Source organism: Silene latifolia, chromosome 4, assembly GCF_048544455.1.
Source record: "Silene latifolia isolate original U9 population chromosome 4, ASM4854445v1, whole genome shotgun sequence".
Lineage (NCBI taxonomy): Eukaryota > Viridiplantae > Streptophyta > Magnoliopsida > Caryophyllales > Caryophyllaceae > Silene > Silene latifolia.
This window is the reverse complement of record NC_133529.1, coordinates 76,862,885-76,886,316: the sequence shown is the minus strand read 5'-3', so window position 1 is coordinate 76,886,316 and position 23,432 is coordinate 76,862,885. Positions and strand designations below refer to the sequence as shown.

General features: G+C 43.8%; 2 non-coding genes across 2 annotated transcripts; both read right to left on the bottom strand.

The window, feature by feature from the left end:
* Window positions 1-10,453: 10,453 nt before the first annotated feature.
* LOC141653948 (small nucleolar RNA R71) lies at window positions 10,454-10,560 on the bottom strand. Its single transcript, XR_012547536.1, has one exon. It is a non-coding gene; the product is annotated as a small nucleolar RNA R71 (small nucleolar RNA).
* Window positions 10,561-21,227: 10,667 nt separating this feature from the next.
* On the bottom strand, window positions 21,228-21,334 carry LOC141654356 (small nucleolar RNA R71). Its single transcript, XR_012547916.1, has one exon. It is a non-coding gene; the product is annotated as a small nucleolar RNA R71 (small nucleolar RNA).
* Between the last annotated feature and the right edge of the window lie 2,098 nt (window positions 21,335-23,432).

The following is a 23,432-nucleotide window of genomic DNA, read 5'->3' as shown; positions in this document are numbered from 1 at the left end:
TCAACCTTCTTTTCTTCTTAGATTACCAACTCCGAATCAACAGAATACGAGCCAAACTCGGCGCAATGAAATATATACCGCAAAACAAACATTAAACTAGCTTGACAAGGCAGGCTAAATTTGGGATGTAGGTAAGGGTCAACAGGCAAATTTGGCTAATGTGGAGTTAAATGGGTAAAAATGAAAGAAAAGGGAAAATGTAAGCACCTCCCTGCATGTGACACCAACCACTAACCCGAATGTATGACGGCAAAAAGCAATTGAATTTCATATATGTGCAAATTAATGATACATGATATGCAAGGAGTATACTACTCACAATCCTACATGAAACTGGTCACAAATGACACCAGTTTATATGGCTCTAAATCTCAGAAATTATAAGTAGGTTGCCAAAATTTCAGGTCAAGTCTATATGTTCAGCTAAATTAAACATTAACTCGTAGATATGCAATAAGACAAAGCTAATAAGATAATAGTTCAATGCAAGGCTTAAGCAAAAAGACAGATATAGTGCAATTTCATCATTGAAATCTACCGTTCCGACTCAACCTATATGCTAAAATAAACATGAAATTTTTTGAATTTTTTTGAATTTTTTCAATTTTTATGTGATTTTGAATTTTCAACAAAAATAAACAACAATGCAAACATAAATTAGACGTGATAACTGAAATGCAATGAAAACAACATGCAGACACAGATATGGATGCATAACCTCCCCAAACCAAACTGTACAATGCCCCCATTGTACCAAAACATGGAAAGGAAAATGCAAACTAAAGGAGGAAGAGAGTAAAAGCGGAAAAACTCACAAGATAGCGCGAATAAAGGGACCTCCCCAAACCGACCATGAAATGGGAGGTCACTAATAGCTCCGAAACATCGTCACAAGAAGCTATCCAAGCAATGGGCGTCCAAAACAGCTCGATCGAGAGGAATAGTGGTCGATCGAGTAGAAAAGCGGTGGATCGAGTAAAAAAAAAAAAAAAAAAAAAAAAAAAAAAAAAATGCAGAATAAAATCGCCGGGTTGCCTCCCGGGTAGCGCTAGCTTCAACAGTCCCGCTCGACCTTCTTCTTCTCACCCAACACCACAAATCATTGGTCCACTACTAGGCCTCGACGGACGCGGTAGCTTCAAAGAATCGTCAAACGGACATCCGGTCTCCACAATTTGGCAATGTAAGAACAACAACTTCCCACAAAGATCCGGTCCCAATCTATCACCTCATCACGCACTTTTTCCTAGACGGTGTAGCTTTATCAACACCTCCTCCCCGGGTCATCTATCCAGCGCCCCGGATTTCAAACTAGGAGTACCCATCTCACCTCCCTGGTCTTTGAACTCGTCGCGACCTGTAGAAAGAGAAACAAACAAATGTTCCTCCAATTTGCTCCCGAATGGGGCGGAGGTGTCATAACGGGCAAAGAACAATATGTGACTCAGAGGGACTATCGGACGGTATATCAAAGGACTCTTCATGAGGGACATCATCACATGGCGTGATGTGTATGGGTTCCCTAGGGTCATCAGACTTAGTAAACACCAAGTCCTCCCCTCCGACCTGAAAGGTAAGCGTCCCAACCCCGACATCGATAATTGCGCCAGCAGTGCACAAAAATGGTCTTCCCAAAATAACGGGAATGTCACGGTCCTCGGGTATATTTAAGACAATAAAATCTACGGGAATAAAGAAATTCCCGATCCTAACAGGTACCTCATGTAAAGCTCCTTTGACCCGAACATAAGAATGATCACTAGGCGAACAATGTTCTAGCGCGTGTAAACTTAGTCAAACCCAATTTCAAGGCAAGAGACAAAGGTAAAATGTTGACACTAGAATCGAGGTCACATAAAGCATTATCAAACGAATGGGTCCCTATTGAACATGGTATAGAAAAACGACTGGGTCGACAAATTTGGGTGGAGTCCCATTTCGAAGAAGTGCGCCGCACTCTTCACCATAGAAACATTCATTACCGTCTTAACATTACTAACATCCCTCTTAGACCAATCAATTTGATCAAGAAATTCAGAATAAGAGGGTACCCGAGCAATCATTGCATTGTAATGATCGACATTAAGATCTCTGATACGGTCCAAGAAATTGCAATCACGGTATGGTAGCGACGATTTTGATAAAGGAACTCGAATGTAATAGGATTCAACCGTACGTTCCTTTGTATCGTCACTTGGAATAGGCGTTGGTGACGATTTAACAGCTTTCCGCAGCTTTCCGGGGTTGATCGAGCATGTCTATTGGTCGATCGAACTACTTCCCCTTCGTCTTCACTCGATCGAGCGAATCGTTGCTCGATCGACCGCTTCCTTGAATTCTACTCGATCGAAAGCGAGTTCGGTCGATCGAGCACTTTCTCCTGGAAAATCACTCGATCGACCAATGTTGGTCACTCGATCGAGTGATTCCTCTTATCAGGGCTTAAATCTGCGCATTGGCTCTTGAAGTACGATAGGAATTCGTCGTCCGAGTCATAGAAATCATTCTCAACATTGGGTGACACGGGTTCTTCATGAGACGGAATGGTGTTGGTGTTGATAGCATACACTGTCTCACATTGCTCTTGCTCGGTAATTAATTGATCACACCGAGCCTCTAGCTTCTTCATACGGCTATCAAATTCCGCACTAGAATTATGACACAGTAGTGCAAGTGCCAATATCAGTGACTTAACTTCTTCAGCCTCATCATTCCTAGCAAGTGGAGGAATTGGTTGCGGTGAGAAAGAATAACAAGGTGGTGGGTAGCCTTGTTGCGGCAAAGAACGGTTGTGGTCTAGGCCTCGGTGGAGGAGCAACTTCATAGTGATTACCACAACCCCAAGATTCTTTCCTCTCCCAATTAGTAGATCTTTCAGTTTGAGCTTCAAACAGAGCAATAAGTCGAGAGACGGACGTCATCTTGGCAAAAGGGTCGAAGGTACTCAAGCCTTCCCTTCGACAATCTCTTTCTAAAATCTGTCTAATAGACTGTAAGACCTATCAAAACAAAGACTAAAGAAAAAGATAAGAGCGGCCTCAAGGTACTCAGTCTTCCCTTGAGGCGGAAAAACAGACAAAATTTAAACAGTTAAAAGCGTCGCCTCCCCGGAAACGGCGCCAAAATTTGATACGGTCGTTATGTACCAAAAATAAATACCTAAGTTACAACTAACAGAAGCTAGCAGAAGTAGGGTCGATCTCCACAGGGAGGCTAAGTTGCTAAATATCTGTCTAATTTGGTCTGTCCGATGTCACAATGTGGGGGTTTTAAAAGTGATTTTCTAAACTAAAGAGAATAAGGAAGAGGGAAATAAAAAGAAGGAAGCGGACAGATAAAGAGGAACAAATTAAGACAGACGGTTCACCATAATCGTTCGCTAAGTAATCTAGGTCTCGGGTCAATGCAAATACGGTCTAAGGGGTAGCGAACGTCACCTTTCGGTCCTTAATTCACCCTAAAGTGTAAACAACTTAACTTTCGCCCTCACTGCAATACCCTATTGTTCGCTACAAGTCTCGCCTCTTCCAACCTTTCGGTCCAGGTCGAGGATCACTAAGAAATAAATGCCTAATTGCGTCGACTCAATCGGACGTATACAATTAATCGCAAAGATTTAACCAACAAAGACAATACCAAAGATTAACCCAATAAATCGATTACTCTCCCTTCATAATTATGGATCCCCTATAGTCTTAGCATGAGAAAATTAGCTATTCACTACCATCGAATTAACAACAACAACAAATAGATAATTGAAATTCAAAGATTATAAAAGACTAATAAGAATTGAATTAAAGTAATTACGATAACTAATATAGGGAAGAAGGAATTAAAGCAATAAAAATTATTAAGAGATTAAAGAAGAATGAAAAGTACCAAGAACAATTAATCCGAAAATAGAGAAAAAAAAAGAAGCGTCGTCCGTCCCCCATCGAGTCCCGGAATGAATCATCTCGTTATTAGGTCTAAACTACTCTTATTTATACTAAGTAGTATCCTTATTATTAACTAGATATAAGATAAACATAAGATAAAATCTAATTGTACTCGACACTATTGTTCTCGCTGTAGCTAGTACTCGATCGAGTGATTTATGTACTCGATCGAGTGCTTTTCCTGCTTTGCGCACTGAACTTCAAACGGCTGCAATTTCTTCGTTACTTGGTCAAACAGGGCGATTCCGGTGGCGTTGGAAAGCTAAGAGAACAAACTTTCATCTCCAATTGGAATCACCTGAATGTCAGTTGTAGAACTCGAGATATGGCTCTCCAAAGTAGGCACTAGCAATTTGAAGTTCTTCCCTTGCTCGCCTAGCTATCTTTCTTCTTTGCGCATCTCAAAATAGCTACATTCTTGATCCAAATTCACTCTTCCTTCAAATGCATGCTAAACGGATGGTAAAAGGTTTGATTTCATTACTTTCTGGGTTCATTCCTGCAAATAAGACAAAACAAACCAAAGCAGCATATTCGGGGCATTTCGTAGCATAAAACCACGATAAAAGCATAGAAATACGTGCATAAAATAGGCTAAAAAGACTATATAAAATGCACGTATCATCTGTAAGCGCCTGCCCCTTTATCGAAGGCCTCGGCTTGTACTGAATGCCAAAGCCGGAGAGCTCCACTGCCCATTTGATAAGTCTGCCGGATTTTTCGAATTTTTCTAAGGCTTTCTCCAATGGCTGGTCGGTTAAGACCGTCACGGGATGTGCGTCGAAGTAGGGTTTTAACTTCCTTGCGGCAACGACGACGGCGAGGGCTGCTTTTTCGATAAGTGGATAATTTCTTTCGGCGGCCAGCAGTGTATGGCTGATAAAGTAAATTGGGTGTTGCTGCTTATTTTCTTCCCTGACGATTACGGCACTGACCGTGGCCGAGGTAACTCGCTATGTATAGATATAGCGTCTCCCCCGGCCGTCGGCACGGACAGGGTCGGTAGTGTCGAAGGTGAGCTTTCAGCTTGCCTCGAAAGCCGTGCTCTGTTCCTCCCCCCACCAAGTTTTTATTCCCTTTCAAAGACTTTAAAGAACGGTGTGCTCTTGTCGGCCGACCGAGAGATGAAGCGGGCGAGAGCCGCCATTCTCCCGGTCGGCGTCATAACCTCTTTTCGATTTCTCGGCTCCGTGAGGTCCAAAGATTGCTTGGACTTTCTCTGGATTGGCATCAATTCCCCTGGCGCTGACAAGCACGTCGAGGAACTTGCCGGCCCGGACACCGAAGTTGCATTTCTTTGGGTTGAGCTTCATTCTATATTTCCTTAGTGAACAAAATGTCTCGCTTAAATCGGCCAAGTGCTCGCTGTCAGACTTGCTTTTTACAATAGCATCGTCGACGTAAGCCTCGATGTTTCGCCCTTTTTTATTTTGGAACACTTTGTCCACCAGCCTAGTGTAAGTTACGCCAGCGTTCTTCAAACCGAACGACATCATTTTATACATGTATGTGCCGTGTATGGTGATGAATGCGCACTTAGGCATGTCTTCCTCGGCCATGAATACCTGATGATACCCTGAGAAGGCGTCTAGCAGGCTCAGCATAGTGTAGCCTGCTGTGGCGTCTATTAAACTATCTATTCAAGGCAAGGGATAGCAATCTTTAGGGCAAGCTTTATTAAGATTGGTAAAATCAACACACATCCTCCACGCCCCTGACGACTTCCTCACCATTACAACATTTCCTAGCCACTCAGGGTAAGTACAAGGCATTATAAAGCCCGCCTCTAATAATTTGTCTACTTTAGCTTTGATGGCCTCATCCTTCTCGGCCGAGGAGTTCCTCATCTTCTGCTTGACAGGGCGAGCGGTGGAGAGTACGTTCAGCTTGTGAACGATCACCTCCCGGCTCACGCCTGACATCTCGGCTGCTGAGTATGCGATCACATCTTTGTTCTTCCTCAGCAGGTCTAGGAGATCAGCTCTGAATTTTGGCTCCAGGTCGGCACCGATAGTTACGGTGCGCTCTGGGTCAATTTCCACTTCCTCGGTCTAGGCTCCTTCGACCATGCCGACGTTAGTATTCATCGGATCGCCCTCCTGCTGCAGGGATGGGCTCTTCCCTTTCTCTGACTTCTTCGCCACTTTGAGGGATTGCATGTTGCACCCTCCGCGCGATACTGATATTGACTACTTCGTCTCTTTCGTCCTTTGAGACGAGCTTTTGTGCTTCCCCCCGGTCCGAGACGTACATCAATGTCAGGGCCCGGATGGACATCACAGCATCGGCCTCGCTCAAAGTGACCCGGCCTATGAGAACATTGTAGGCGGACGAACCGTCAATAACCACGAACTCAGATAAGACATTTTTGGCCGCATCCGCCTAGCCGAACATCACCGGCAGTCTAATTGACCCTAGGGGTACCAGGCCGGCCCCAGAGAAGCTGTATAGCGGGTTGGTGCAGGGGCTCAGGTCTCCAATCTTCAGACCGAGATTGAGAAAGCACTCCCTGAACATGATGTTCGTGTAGGCGCCTGTGTCAATTAGGCACCTCTTCACCAAGTGGTTGGCTATATCTAGGTGGACTACGAGCGGGTCGCTGTGCGGGGCAGTGACTCCGTCGTAATCCTTCTTTCCGATGGTTATATCGGGGATGGTGGAAGCGGGGATCGCTGTTTTGGGCACAAAGTTGATGGCTTGGTATAGCTCATTTAGGTGCCGTTTGTGCCCATTAGCTGACCCACCGTTCTCGTTTCCCCCGATGACAACCTGGATCACTCCCATCCTTTGGAATACTGATTTTCTATTCGTCCCGTCGGAGCTTGTTTCTGGGCCTCCAGCTACATACTTGCTGAGGGCCCCCTTTCAGATTAGCTCCTCGATGGCGTTCCTCAGATGCCGACAGTTGTCGGTCTTATGGCCGGTTTGGCCGTCGTATTCGCAAAACTGGCTAGTATCACCGTCCCCCCTCGCCTTAGGGGGCCTTGCCCACTTCTGCCCTTCATTCTTGCTCAGGGCAAAGACCTCGGCCGGTGATTTGACCAGGGGGTGAGACTGCTGTACCGCTTCTGGGTGTATGGTCCCGAACTCCCCCCGGCGCCCGCCGAGTGCTGTTTCCTATTGAATCTCTCAGGCCGTGACCTATTCCCGTCGCGGCGTCCTTCATCTACGTTGTCTCGGCGGCTCTTCCTCCACCTTTACGGCTCGGTCGGCCATCTTTCTGGCGGAGTGTAAGTTGAGGTCTTCGCACTTGATGAGCTCGTTTTTGAACTCGCCTTTCGGGAGGCCTTTCATCAGTGCGAAGGCCGCCAGTTCGGTGTTCAGCTCACGGATCTGCTGAACCTTAGCGTCGAATCTCTTGACGTAGCTCCGGAGGGACTCGTCCTCCCCCTGTCGGATAGTCAGGAGATCTGATGTCTCCACGGCCCTTCGCTTGTTGCAAGCATACTGGGCTATGAAATTGTCCCTCAGGTCGGCATAACAGTATACCGAGCCGTTAGGTAGCCCCTTGTACCAACTCTGAGCCATCCCGTGAAGGGTCGTTGGGAAGTCTCGGCACCACACCTCATCGGGCTGTTCCCATACCGACATGTACGACTCGAAAGCCTCGGCATGGTCGGTTGGGTCGCTATCCTCTTTGTATGATAGGGGCGGCAGCTTCAGTTTAGTCGGCACAGGGACTTCGAGGACATAGGCACTGAGGGGTTGTCTGACCACGTGTCGAATGACACGCGGCGATCGGCTCCTCGCAACCTTAGTCCGGCTTCTCTCCCTCTGGTGGGAAGGGCTTCTTGTCATTGTCCGACTTTGGTGAGTCGGACTTCTTCCATTTCTTCAGGGCAGGCCTCGTTGTTGCCGCGGCGACGCTGTCCTCCCGCGAGTGGGGGAAGGACTTAGGTCTGCCACTGGCACCACGGGCTCCGCCGGCGTCTTAGCATGCCCAGCTCCTTGTAATGCTCCGGTCAAGTTGTTCGGAGTCACTTTATGGGCCCTGGTCACCTGTGGATGCGCTGCCGTCACCGCCGTCGTGACAGGGGTGATCGGCGTACTACCCATCAGGTCCAGGAATAGCTTCAATTTTGCCGCATCGACCACATGTCCCATGACGGTGACTTGGTCGGTAGGCAGCGGTGTTTCTAGCTCTTTCGGCATCCCGAACTCCTTCGGCATCCCGATCTCAGAATCAGGGAACGTGTCATCCTGGAAGAATGCAGTTCCCTCAGTCACAGTTTCTTGTTGTTTTGACATCCTCTTAGCTCTTTGAATGGTTTTTGGTTGTTTTTTTTTTTGTAAGGGAGGTGACTAGCTTTTAGTATCTATTCCCACAGACGGCGCCAATTGTTCCGGGTGTAATTTTGGAGCAGTATTGTGACCACGTAAGCTTGTAGAACGATGTCGTTGCTTGTCTCTTCCTTTCACTCTTTCCTGTTTAAGATGAACAAACTGAGGGCTCGGCTTGGGGCCGAACGTACTCACTCCGACGCTCAAGTCAGTAAACTTAAAGAGATAAGTTGTATGTTAACTTGGCAAAGTATATTGTAGAGAGATAAGGGAGTTTTATACCAGATTAAGAGATGTTTTTATGATATTTGGGATAGTTTTCGGATCCTTTTCTCAATGAGAGAAGTGGAGTATTTATAGACTTTCACCTTTTCTCACGTAGTGGCCAAGTGGCTAGCAGGTGGAAAGACTATCTTACCCTCGGCCGAGGGACCCATGGCAGGCCGGCAGGCCTGGTTGACTCCATGCCGAAGGGACTGGATGTGAGTACGCGAATATGCCTCTCGGCCGGCTAGTTGCCGAGACCGAGACCCAAGTGACAGGCCGACAGGCTGCGTCGGTTAGGCTGTTAATATGTTGACTTGCTGTGTTTTAGCTTTGACCTTGCTCAATATGTTGACTCGGTCAGCGGGTGCAGAATATGCCCCATCACTATCTTTCATTGACTCTTAAGCAGTTTACACATCAAAACTTTACTGCGTTGCTTATTCCTCTTCACTGTAACCTTGTTCTCGGATTTATTTCACTCGGATTTTGTGTTCTTTACGCCGGATTCGCTTGATTGTAATTCCTTTCTCTTCTCTTATTAATAATTAATCTCTTGTTTGCTTTAATTCTTCGTTTCATTACATTTGTTCTCCTGCCCTAATTTACTTTTATGCGATTTAATGTTTATTTCATAATGTTTACAGCTGGAATTTTATCTGTTGTTAGTTTAATTAGCGACATGAGTAGCTAAACCCCTTTCATGTTGGGATTAGGGGATCTGCGGTAGGAATGTGACGATGTAGTAAATGAATTAGATGAATTAATTATGAGACTTTGTCACCATAGCAAATTAATTGTATTTATCGACTTAGTTGAGTGCACGCTTCTGAGTTATTTCTTTAATCTGGCTAAAATTAATCCTAGATCGAAAGATTGGACTAAATAGGCTTGCTATGAACAGTAGACTACCCTGACGAGGATGAAAGTTAAGTTAGTGTTATTTTAGGATAGAAAGTGGACCGAAAGGACCTTTCCGTATCCGTCTCGCATATAATTCGTCTGTGTCATTTACAGCTGAGTCACTGGACTACCGTAGTGAACCGAAATCCTGACATGTCTCTCTCTATCTGATAGTTTAAACTTATTTCTTGCCTTTACTGCTCTTGCTCTTTAATTCTCTTTCCTTAAAACTTCGTAGTTTAGAAAACAATTCAAACAACCCCCCCCCCCCCCCCCACACCAATTTGTGACCAAATAGACGGACTTCTACAGATATCTTGCCTCCCTGTGGAGATCGACCTGACTTCCCTAGCTATATAGTTAGTTTAGTTAGTTTATTTTTGACAGGTACACGACAGACGTGTCAAATTTTGGCGCCGTTGCCGGGGAGGCAATCGCCCTATCTGTTTTTGCTTCGTTTATTTTATCCGTCTCAGGGAATTTTTATTCCTTGAGGCCGTTCTTATTATTTTCTTTCAGTGTTGTTTATGCCTGTGTCGACGGGTTTGAATTAGTTTCAGCTGATTCAGAACCAGAGAGATTATTCTGGCATAGACTCCGTCTGCTGAGAAAATCACGAAAGGAAGACTTGAGTAATTTTGGAGCCAGAGCTAGATCATTCTCTTTTCGCGGAAGACAGTCCGATTTCTACAGTAAAGATGCCAAAGCTTTCCAGTCATTCGGTGCCTAAAGCATCCTCTATTCCGAAAGGTTTCAATCTCCAGACTGAGGATGGTAATACATTCGATATCCGTCCTTCTTATATCAATCTGGTGGAGAGGAATATCTATAGAGGTGTGGCTGGTGAAGACCCGAGGAAGCACATGGAGGTCTTTAGAGATTACTGTTCTACTATCCCCGCCACTAAGGGGGTAACTCAAGATAAGAATAAGGAGGTTCTATTTCCTTTCTCTTTAGCCGATTCAGCCAGGCTGACTGACTTGGACCGCACAACTGCTGGGGTTACAGATTGGGAGTCTCTTGCTCTTGCATTTTACAAGAGATATTTCCCTCCACAGCGCACCAATCTGCTGAGGGCTAAGATCACCAGTTTCAGACAGGCTCCCGATGAAAGTTTTTATGAGGCATGGTCGCGATTCAAGAAGTTGGTGAGGTCTATTCCTCACCATGGCTTTGACCCATGGTTTCTAGCTAATCAGTTCTACAATGGGCTGTATGATGACCAAAGGGCCATACTTGATGCGGCATCCAGTGGAAGATTCCAGGAGAATACAGATGATGATAAGGGGTAGTCCCTTATTGAAGAGATGGCGAATCATAGTCTTGTCGTATGGAAACCCGAGGGATGGGATTAGAACAGCTTCATGCAAAGTGGATAAGCGGGTTTTGGCTCACCGAGACCATGAATGCTAGGTTCGACAAGTTGGAATTACAAGCTGCTGGGGAGCCTCAGACCGTCCATGTTCTTACTAGAGGAGAGACCGTTTCATGTGAGAGATGTGGGAGTAATGATGGCCACACTGCTGTTGGCTGTCTTGTGGAGAAGGAACAAGTCCTTGCCTTTCAACAATATAGGCAAGGGAGGGTTCCTATTACAATAATCAAGGGGCAGTCCATCCCAATTTGAGATGGACTAGTCAAAATGTGCTCAATCCCACACCTCCTCCGCACCAGCAGCAGCCGTATGTTCCTCCACACAAGAATCAACAAGGCTATCAGAAGCCTTCTTCCTTTACTCCTCCTAACCAAGGTGCATCATCTTCCAGTGGGGTGAGTGAAATTGGTGAGCTTAAGTCTATGTTGCAAGCTTTTACGGCGCTTTTGAGTGATCAACGAAAGATGCGTCCATAAAGGCACTTGAAACTCAAGTTGCCCAATTAGCCATGAATCAATCCTCAAGAAAGCAGGGTCAATTACCGACTCAAAATGAGAAGAATCCACATGAGACGGTAAATTTCATCAATCTGAGAAGCGGTCGTTCATATGAGGGACCGGAAGTGCAAAAATCAGACCCGAGGAAGGCTAAAACTGATGGTGAACAGTGTTCTGGCGAAGAAAACGAGCTGACAGCTAAGAAAGTGCTCGATCGACTGGTTTCTGGTGGTCGATTGAGCAGATTTGGTGAAGAAAATGGTCGATCGAGTAGTTTTTCTACTCGATCGAGTGAAGAGCAAAATGGAGTTGCTCGATCGAGTGAAAATTTCACTCAATCGAGTGATACTGATGAAGAAACTGCTCGATCGAATGGGCAAATTGGTCGATCGAGTAGTTTTGATGACGGGAAGCTTATTCGAGAGCCTGCTAGTGCTCGTTTAAGCGATAAATCACCGGAAAGACCTCGTTCGAGAGGTAAGAAGCGTCGAAAGGATACAGAACTTGCTCCGGAAGACACATTGGAAGAGAGAAACAAGGGACTCGAGATACCCATCACGGTTCCCTTCCCGAGGAGGCTGCAGAATACTAAAGCTACTCAACAATTTGGCAAATTTGTCGAACTTCTGAAGAGCTTAGAAGTCACTGTGCCATTCACCGAGTTGCTGAAAAAGGTACCCTCTTATCTTAAGTTTATGAAATAAATTTTATCGCGTAAGAGGAACATTAGCGATAGTGAGACAGTAGCTTTAACTGAGGTGGGGTCAGCCCTATTTCAAAATAAGTTACCTCCTAAGCAGTCAGACCCGGGTAGTTTTTCAATTCCGTGTCATATCGGTACCCATTTGATTGATAACGCGCTATGTGATTTAGGCGCTAGCGTGAGTGTCTTACCGTTGTCTCTGGCTAAGAGACTTGGTTTGACAAAGCTGAGTTGCACCAACATGACAGTCCAGATGGCCGACTGTAGTGTATCACGGCCACTAGGTATAGTAGAAGACGTACCTGTTCATATCGGGAGATTCTTTATTCCCGTTGATTTTGTTGTCTTAGACATCCCCGAAGATGCACACACCCCTATTATTTTAGGGAGACCATTTTTGTCCACTGCCCGTGCAGTAATAGACGTCGGGGGGAAGACTTTGACCTTTCAGGTAGGGGACGAGGAGCTGATTTTTTATCAGTCTAAGTCCCGGAGGGCTCCCATGCAAGCTCAGCCTTGCAAAGCCCTCTCTTCTATTGATCCTATTATTGACACTCCAAATGAAAATTTGGAGTATTGTGCTGCTATCGTTACCCCTCCGACTCAGACTGAGAGCAAAGAGGAAAGTTCGTCTGTTTTCCTTGCTGCAGGTACAGATGAAAGCAATGAAGAAGTTGTCAAAGGACATGGTGCAATTACTGTCAATCAAATTGGGAATGATGATGCCAAAGACGGTGATAGAGGAGCAAGGATGAGGAATGTTCGAGCTTATGTGGATGTGAACTATTCCCCTCCTAGAGAATTAAATGATTCAAATTCAAGCTCATGGAAGTTGAAGAGGACAGTCAATGTTGCTGAGATGACGTCCTCCAGTCAGGAGCCTTCCAAAGGGCTACTGAATTCCATTGGGAATTGAGCGGGGAAATGCCCCGTGTAACACTTTGTAATAAATAATTTTTTTGAATTTTCCGTTGAATTTGTTTTATTGCTTTTAATTAGGACAATTAGTTTAAGACAGTTTTTAGCATAGATTTAAGACTATAGACTGTGCTTATGCGTATTTGGTATTTTGGGATATTTTTGCACGTGTTTTTAAGCAGGTTTGGGGAAGTTTTTACGCATTCCAAGGAAGAAAAGACGAAATTCAAGAGCTTACGCGAGAAAAGAGCTCGATCGAGTACTTTTTGTACTCGATCGAGTGAAAAAATGGTCGATCGAGTGTTTCTTTCAGTCGATCGAGTAAAGCAATAAAGGGGACTTCTCGATCGAGTAGAATTCTACTCGATCGAGCAGCTGGATCATCAAAGTCCTCGATCGAGTAGTTTAAAACCACTCGATCGAGTGGAAATGCAAAAGGGACGCAGGGAGTTGTTCTTTAAACTCCTTACTTTTGTTTTCTATTTCATTTAACCCCCAATTTTTCGTCTAACACCCCCAATTTGCGATCAATTCATTCCCAAATCCCCATCTTTCTTGCCCAATCTCCAAATCCGCCACCTACAATCTGTTTCTTGCTTATTAATCATTCAAAGCCCCGTAATTTCCCCTTTATTTGTGCTCATCTTCACGGTTTTTAACGCGGGTTAGGGATTGCGGTTTTGAGATCGAAAAATCGCTTGTTTTGCTTGTTTCTTTGAAGATTAATTGCATTTTGTAGGTCCATTCCCACCAAGTAAGTGATTTCTACACCCTCTTTGCATTTTAATTTCGATTATCTTGAATTTTATGAGGTAAATTTGAAATTAGGGTTCGAAAATCTATTGTTGGTCGAATTTTCGACTTTAATTGTCTTTATTTGCCCTTAACTGTCTTACTTGATGATATATCCCAATTCCTCGCCGAATGTTGCATGATTATTTCGAATTTCACACGATTTTCGCGATTAGGGCCGTTTTAGTCGAAATCTTCGACTGTCAGACGGGTTTATATGCTTCCTTGACTTAATTAACCTCAATTGTTATCACTTGCTACTGTTGTTAACTGTTATTCCCGTTCCCTATCGCTATTTGCATTCTGTAATTCGAAATTTTTGAGGAATTGTTGGGAATTGTGTGCTGTAAGTCGAAATTTTCGACTGGTAGAGGATTCACATGCTGTTTTCTGCTGGTTTTTCGTGCTGATTGTAGCCACTATTAGCCGCTGTTTCTTATCATACCCCCTACCCTTTGTATACATGATGGATTCTAGCTCTTTACCCTCTACCAGTTCGTCTTCTAGTCCGTCTCTGTCTGAGACAGTGGCCCCTACTATTGCCACTGTCTCCACTTTAGTGACTACTGCAGCCCCAGTGTTTCTAGTTTCAGCCGTAGGTACAGTTTTCGCTCCAGCTAGCTATGCTGCTAGCTTAGTTCAGGCTGCCACTTCCTCTACGGTCACCACCACTGCTAGCACTGCTGCTAGTTTCTCTTCAGTGGTGGCCACATCGGCCACTACCTCTACACCAGCCTCTACTTTTACACCTGTGGCGGACTCGCCGGCGATCAGTTGCCTTTAGAGCGACCACAGTTCCTCACACCGTCACTGCACGGGCTTCTGCTTTGAGTTCCAGAGGCCGGGGTCATAGACAGTCTCGTTTTACGCCAGCTCCAGCCACCTCTACTTCTACTGCTTCTACTTCAGCTGCTGCTTCTACTTCTGGCACGGTCACAGTCCGAGGGGACACTTCCCTCGACTCGCACCCAGATTATCCGCAGGTACATTTCGTTAACGCTTTACATCGCAAGAAATTTTATCACCTGCTAGGCTGTGTACATGTACCTTCCCGATTTCTAGAGAAATCGGCACTTGAGAGACTCGGCAATTACGAGTCGGTTTGTGCTTTACTACAGGGCACAGGGATGGCCGGACTCATCACTATGCTGAGCCTTGAGTTTCTCAGCTCCTTTACCTTCTCCTCAGGGGCACACAATGCTTACCCCGATAGTTCTTCAGTGTCCTTCCGGTTGTTTAACCGGGCTTTTCCGATGACCTTAGCGGAGTTTGGTAGGTTACTTGGCCTTTCCTCTACGGGCGAGACTGCTGCCCCTAGGAAGGTCCACCGTCAGCTGTGGCGGACCTTAGCTCAGACCACCTACGCGGAGCGAAAGCTCCATCAGGTCCACCTTCCCCATGTCCGTTGTTTCCTTAGATTGATGGGGAGCACTATTTTCGGCCGAAAGGAGCCGAACAACATGACAAACACCAAGCTCTCCATCCTGGGCGGTTACCTGAACGTTGACTGTGAGGGTCCTTTTACCCTCAAAATAGCTTACTTGACCGCCAGTACCTTCAGAGCCAGGGGTTGAAAGAGACGGGAACTATTGCTTGCGGTGGCAAAGCCACCATTCTTGCCCGTCGCCTTTTCCCCGTTTGGCCTCGTGACTTGCAGTACCTCGCGGGAGAGAGGCTACTGAGTCTGGATGCCATGCTTGCTCAACATTGGCTGACCCCAGACTACTAGACTTGGAAGATTGACGGCTCCTTGTCTGTTGACTTACCTTGTGACACTCTCCCCCGTCTAGAGCCCCTTCCTACTATTGCTAGGGGCGCCCGACTGCCACCACTACCTCACCTTCTCCTTCCACTCCGACCACCTCCCATTGCACCCGCCGCCAAGAAGCGGCGTCTTGAGACTGGAGAAGGGTCTACACCTTCAGGGAGTACCCAGCCTTCCACGGCTACTCCCATCCCGACCCCTACTACCACTCCTACTCCTACTCCCACTCCCACTGACCAGACACAGGCTGAGCCGGTCCTACCGGCTACTTTCGTACCACCTCCTCTGTACGAGTACCACTTTCGTACCGGTTGCAGAGCGTCAGGCTCGTATGGAGAGGGATCTGGCACTTGCTTTACACCCTCTGTACGAGTACCACTTGCGGCGACACCGTCCGATCCCAGAGGGTTGGCCACACCCTTCCTTCTTCCGGTTCCCAGCTGAGGGGTACCCGGAGTCTGCTGACGGGAGGAGGACGAGGACCCAGAGGTGGCAGTGGAGAGAGCTCACGCTGAGGAGCAGAGGAGGAGAGTGAAGGAGAGAGACCCGGAGTTCAGGGTGGAGGAGATCCGTGACAGCAGCGACGACGCTGACGAGTAGCTACTGGTCTACTCACTTCCCCAGTTTTCTGGCTGGTTTGGGGAAGTTCGTATTTTGTATGTATCTCTTACTCTTTTATTTTGTCTCCTTTTATTTATTGTTTTTATTTTCCTTTGGTTGTATATTCCCGTTCCCCTGTATATATCTGCTGGTGTATGCTGGAGGGCAACGAGGGCGTTGTCCGTTTTGGTTTGGGGAGGGTATTGCATCCTTTTGAGTCTGCATTTGCATTTGTTTTGCATTCACGTTTATTTTTCAGCTTGCATTGTTGTTTATTTCATTAAAAATCAAAAACTCAAAAAAATTTAGAAAAATTCAAAAAAAATTCACGTTTATTTTTGCATATAGGTTGAGTCGGAACGGTAGATTTCCATGATGACAATGCACTATAACTTGTCTTTTTGCTTGAGCCTTGCACTTTTATTGATAGTTATTAGCTTTGTCATACGCATAGTCTACGAGTTTCTGTTCAAATATAGCTGACTGTTTAGACTTGACCTATAAATTGGCAAACTACTTGATAAATTCTGAGTTTTAGAGCCCATAACCGGTGACATTCATGACCAGTTCATTAGGAATTGAAAGTAGTACTCCTTGCATAGCATGTTCATCTTTTTTGCACTTTTATGACATTCAATTTCTCGTCAAATGCACATATTCGGGTTTGTGGTTGGTGTCACATGCAGGGAGGTGCTTGCAAATTTCCCTTTCCTTATATTTTTCATCCATTTAGCTCCACATAAGCCAAAACTTGCCTTTTGACCCATTAGCTACATCCCAAACTAAGCCTGCCTAGTCAAGCTAGTTAGTATGTCTTTTGTGGTATGAGTTTTCTGTCTGCAGTTTGGCCCGTAATTCTTTGTATGGAGTTGTTGGAAAATTGAGGAAGGAAGGAAATGAAAAAAAAAGTATTGAAAAGGAAAAAAAATAGAAAAACGTGAAAGAGGAAAAAAAAATGAGAAAAAAAAGCTGAATCACGTGAGAAAAAGAAAAAAAAAGAAGTTTGAAAAAAAAAAGTTGTTTTGTTTCAGTTAGCTCATTCAGACGGTATTAAAAAAGGGAAGTTTGTGACCGTCTGACTCCTCCATTCTTATTCTATATTTTTTTGAGGAGATTGTGTATTGGGTAGAGAGCTTTGTGCCAAATGAAGGGCACTTGTACTTAGTTTTTCAGTCACTTGAGATTCGGATGGTTTCATTATGGTCCTGTTAGGAACTAGCTTGACGCTTTTACCTCCACATTTCCATAACATGTTTTGCCTTTCTCACCTGAACCTCACTATTCCCAAATTATTTGTAAGCCCTCGGCTGTGACGGACATTATTGGTTGGAGTGTGTGCATTAGTACTTGAATTGTCTTTCATTTTTGTTGCATGCATGCTATTTAGGTCGCAGTTAGGTGAGTGACTGTCTTTTCTTCTCTCTTTTACATATAACATTCACCCTTTGCTTCATGAGAGAAGAGTGACCACGAGAGAGTCCAATTTTGTTGGTCTTGCAAGGTCGATAGGTTGGCTATATTTCTAAACAGCTTATAACTCGTTTGCGTATTGACTGCTTAGCTTTAACTGTTAATTTTTGTTGCATTAAATTGATTCAAGTAGACAAGTTAAGCTAGCTCTGAGTTATCATTTCCGTTCCATTAGTTGCATTTTAGTTTACTCGAGGACGAGTAAAGGTTCGGTTTGGGGAGATTTGATACGTGCATAATATATAGTCTTTTTAGCCTATTTCAGCACGTATTTCCATGCATTTTTATACTGTTTTTATGGTATTTTGCCCCAAATTGGCTACTTTGGTTCGTTTTGTCCATTTTGTAGAAATGAACGCAAAAGTAGTGGAATCGTACTCTTTTTTCGTCCTTTTTGCATGCATTTAGAGGAGACGGGATTTTCCAGAGTGAGATACTGCGTTTGGAAGCGTCATGGCACGGATTACGAGGCATTCGGGCGCGGACTTGAGCTGATTTGAAGATAAAGTACTCGATCGAGCTGTTTTACCACTCGATCGAGTTGTTTTTACGTCCTCTAATGGTCGATCGAGCAGTTTCTTACTCGATCCTTAAGTTGCTGAAAGACGAGTTACTCGATCGAGTAACTTTCTACTCGATCGAGTAGATGCTGCTGAGGTTTTGATCGATCGAGTGGTTTTATTCCACTCGATCGAGTGGTTTCGTTGATTATGGGCTTTAATTAGCCGTGTTATGTTTTATTTCGTCAAACTTAATTACTTTTCCTATTTAAACCTATGTAAACTAGGTTATTAGGCATCTTTTATCTATCTTTGATTGACTCTTAAGCAGTTTACACATCAAAACTTTACTGCGTTGCTTATTCCTCTTCACTGTAACCTTGTTCTCGGATTTATTTCACTCGGATTTTGTGTTCTTTACGCCGGATTCGCTTGATTGTAATTCCTTTCTATTCTCTTATTAATAATTAATCTCTTGTTTGCTTTAATTCTTCGTTTCATTACATTTGTTCTCCTGCCCTAATTTACTTTTATGCGATTTATTGTTTATTTCATAATGTTTACTGCTGGAATTTTATCTGCTGTTAGTTTAATTAGCGACATGAGTAGCTAAACCGCTTTCATGTTGGGATTAGGGGATCTGCGGTAGGAATGTGACGATGTAGTAAATGAATTAGATGAATTAATTATGAGACTCTGTCACCATAGCAATTTAATTGTATTTATCGACTTAGTTGAGTGCACGCTTGATGTGACCATAATTAGCGCATATTTAGCCCCCGATTTAGCCTTGTTCCCATGCTTTTTAGTGCATATTTGGGTCATTTATTATCTTTAGTTCTTTGTTTTGCATATTCTTTGAGATTTTGATCCCTTGGTAGGAAAGGAGTAAGAATCTTGCATTTTCATGGCAAAACGAGACTAAATTGATCGAATCCAATGACCAAGCATCAAAGAGAGACAAGATTAGAAGGCCTTTGTACATATTATAGTAGATGAGCAATGTTGAGAAAGGATCCTTGAGTCCCCAAGGAAATCCGCAAGGAATTTATGAAGAAAAAGGGAAGAAAAGAAGAAGAAATGTTGCTGAGGAACAATCCGTGCGGATTGTCTACAATCCGGCCGTCCCCGACATGCACAATCCATGCGGTTTCATCCCAAGACGCTCGGGTTTGCAGCCACCACAATCCGCCCGGATTCACCAGAAGCCGCCCGTGTTCCACCGCCAGAATCCGCCCGTCCCGACTCCAAAACGCACGGATTCCTGTACAGCAAAATTTCGTCTTCTCCAAGCCACAAAGAAAGAAGCCCTTCCTTCGAAAAATAACGGCTCCTCCCTGCTCAATCTAAAAAGTGTAATTACTAGTTTAGCCGTTAGTTAACCCTAATGCATCCCCCTAATTTCCACTATAAATACCCCATTAGTCTAATTAGAAGAGCATGTTCTTCTTATCAATTTTTAGATTAGTTAATATCAATCAAATCTCTCTTTAGTTTTGTAATCAACAATTAATCAAGTTTTAATACAAGTTTTATTTCCTTAATCTCTCTTTTCTTCATCCTTTATTTTTGGTAATTGAAGATTATTTGGGTTATTATTAGGAGATTGACAACCTCTCAATCAAGCATCAAGTACTTCTTTTATCTTTGCTTTATTATTGGAATCATTAGTAGGTATAATTCTCTTAATCCCTTTTTAATTATTGCTAATTACTTTCATTTGTTCATCATGTTTCATTTTGTTGGTATGATTGACAACCTTGCTAGCATGATCAACATGATAATGAGTGAGTAGTCTCTTAGCTAGGGTTAATGGGTAATTAGGGGAAACCAACATGGGGAATGATTCATGCTTAAATTAATATGCTTTCATGATTTATTTGCTTGCTTGTTTTGATCTCAACTCATGCACATGTTATGTTTGATGAAATGCGAGCCTATGAATCCTTGCACTTTTTACCCATCACCTACCTTTTCAATGAGACTTGTAAGACATAAACCAACTCGTGTCTCATTAGACCATGCATGTTGTTGAGTAGGGAAGATTAAGTCGACTTGTAGGTGTTGTACAATCTAATCGATTCGGCTCCGGGACCCAAACTTTCCTAGGATTGTAAGATATAACCCAACCCAATCCATCACAACAATAATTGCTTGTTTATAATTTGAGAACATGTTTGTATGATCAATCCCATGATTCCCCTATGACCCCATGACACCCTAGTGCTTTTTATCAATTGTTTACAACCCTTTTAATTCATCTTGCTTGTTTATTTTCATTGCTATTTTAGTTAGTGACCTTCTACATCAACCCAAATTGTGACACCCCTAAGATACCACTAGTTTCAATAGAAATCTCATCTCAATTCCCGTCCCTTGGGATCCGACCTTTACTTGCCTCTTTACTAATTGTGGAGTTGTTTGTGAAGCTATAAATTGTGTTTTGATTCGGACGTGACCCAACGACCACATCTATTTAGTTGTGAACACGAAACGGACCGATCAAAAATGGCGCCGTTGCCGGGGACGGTGTTAGCTTGATTTAGATTTCCTTATATTGTTATTAGTTGTGTCTTTCTTTGCCTTGGGGAAGTAAAACTCCTCAAGGTTTGTTCTAATTGTTTTCAAGTTGTTTGATATTTTGCATGTCTAGAAGGTCACAAGGTGACTTGTTACCTTTTGATCGTGAAATTGAAAGAACTTTGACAACCAATAGGAGACTTGCTAGGAGGAATTTGAGAGGTATTAGTGAGGTTGTAGATATTCAACCAACTATTGAGTTCATCAACCCTTTTGCAAGAGAAGGTGAGGAGAACCCATTACAAAATACCACCCAAAATCAACCTACAATGCCTAAGTTTTCATCACATTCCGTACCCACCGAGGAGGACCTACCCAATGGTACTCCCACACCACAACATCTAACCGGAAATTTCATTGCCAAATCCGCCTTTATCCAATTAGTCGAAAGGAGCCAATTTGGGGGGATGCCTAGTGAAGACCCTCATTCTCATATGGAAACCTTTTGTGACTATTGTGATGCGATTTCACAAACCGGTGTAACTCAAGACGAAGTTCGATGGGTCTTATTTCCTTTTTCTCTAATTGGCATTGCGAAACAATGGTTGAAGAGCCTTGATAAGGCCACTCTCGGAATTGATTCTTGGAAGAAGTTGGCTCTAGCTTTCTACAAAAAATTCTACCCACCGGAAAAGACTAACATGCTAAGAGCTCAAATTACGGGTTTTAAGCAAAGGGATGAAGAATCTTTGTATGAGGCTTGGGAGCGGTTCAAAGGAATTTATCGCTCATGTCCTCACCATGGACTTAGCGAATGGTTCTTGGTACAACAATTTTGGAACGGTTTATATGAAGATTCAAGGAACATTGTCAACATGGGATCAAATGGAATGTTCACCGAAGTTGATGACAATCAAACATGGAACAAAATTGAGGAAATGGCGGTCCATAACTCATAATATAGTAGACCTCGCATGGCTACTAGAGGAGGAAAGCATGAAGTGGACTCCATTACTCAATTGGGTGCTCAACTTAGTGCTCACATTGACACAATCAATTTGAAGTTCGAGAAAGCTATGGCTAGACTTGAAGAAGTCTCAAAATCACCAAAGCATCATGTTAATGCCATGACGGCATCTTCATCAATCCCAAGTGGGATATGTGAGAATTGTGGAACTTTGGGACATGACCAAAGTGAATGTAGGGGAACAAATGAACAAGTGAATGCTTTCCAAGCATACAAGAGTGGTACCCCTTATTCCAACTATTACAATGAAAACACCAAATTCCATCCAAATCTCTCATACAAAAGCCAAAATGTTCAAAACCCTCAAACAACATACACCCCACCTCCCATGAAAAACCAAAATCAAAGACCCTTTTACAATCAAAACCAAGGCTACCAAAATCAAAATCCATACAATCACCAAAATGACCAAGGTTTTGATGTCCAAAAAGCGGTCCTCCAAATGCAAAAGAATCAACAAGAATTTTTCACTCAAATGCAAAAAGATAGTCAAGCAAAGGAAACCACCATCAACAACATCCTAGCTCACACCAAGATGTTGGAAACCCAATTGACTCAACTAGCATCTTCAAGCTCACAAAGACAAAAGGGGCAATTACCACCTCAAAGTAATCCCCCAAGACATGAAACGGTTAGTGCCATTCACTTGAGAAGTGGTACAAGGTATGAAGCACCGAAGAAGCAAGTTGAGGATGAAGTTGTGGAAGCTAGTGATAAGGAAGAAATTGTGCAAAACTCCAAAGATGGAGAATCATCAAAAGAAGAGATTTCAAAGAAAAATGAAGACAAGGTCAAGGAGAAGGAGCCCATTGTGATTAGACTTCCTTTTCCAAGTCGTCAAGCCAAGCCCAAATTTGATGACCAACTTGGAAAGTTTATGGAAATTGTGAAAAATTTGGAAGTCCCGATTCCTTTCACGGAATTAATCAATCACGTGCCGGCCTATGCGAAATACATGAAAGACATCCTCACAAAGAAGAAGTCAATCCGGAAGCTTGAGACTATCGCCTTCACTAAGGTGAGTAGTGCAATACTTCAAGGGAGTTCACCTCCAAATCTAAAGGATCCGGGAAGCTTCTCAATACCGTGTACCATTGGCGACACAACGATCAACAAAGCCTTATGTGATCTAGGGGCTAGTGTGAGTGTTATGCCGTACTCGGTGAGTAAAAGGTTGGGGATGGGAGAGCTTAAATGCACAAATATCACACTCCAAATGGCCGATAGATCGACGAAGACACCATTAGGGATATGGGAAGATGTTCCGATTTAATTGGGAAGTTTTTCATCCCGGTGGACTTTGTCATTGTTGATATGGAGGAAGATTCCAACATTCCAATCATTCTAGGAAGACCTTTCTTACACACCGCGGGTGCGGTGATTGATGTGAAACATGGTGAGCTCACTCTAGAAGTGGGAGATGAAAGCATAACCTTTAATCTTGACAAGACTATGAGAGCTCCTCGTTTGCATGAACCGTGTTTCATGATTGATCATTATAGTCGAAAGGATGAGAGGAAGAAGTCGGAACTCCAATGGAAGAAGAAAATTGAAGATGCTCCATTCAAAGAGCAAGTGAATTGTGACAAGGAGAGCTTGCAAAGCTCATAAAAATCAAGCAAAGAAGAAGAGCATGGCCTCATTGGCCAAGAGAAGAAATTGGGAGAGTTGTCACCATCAAATCAAGAGATTTTCAATGATCAACTTAATGAAGTTTGTGGTCTTTGGGACGACGAATTTGAAGGGATTTTTAATCCCTACATTGGTAATGCCATCGATCAAGACCGACAACAAGGGCCAAGGTCTATTGAAGAACTTTATAACGATAATGAACAAGCTTTTGATTATTTCTTTAAGGTGTTGAGCAACATCAACAACA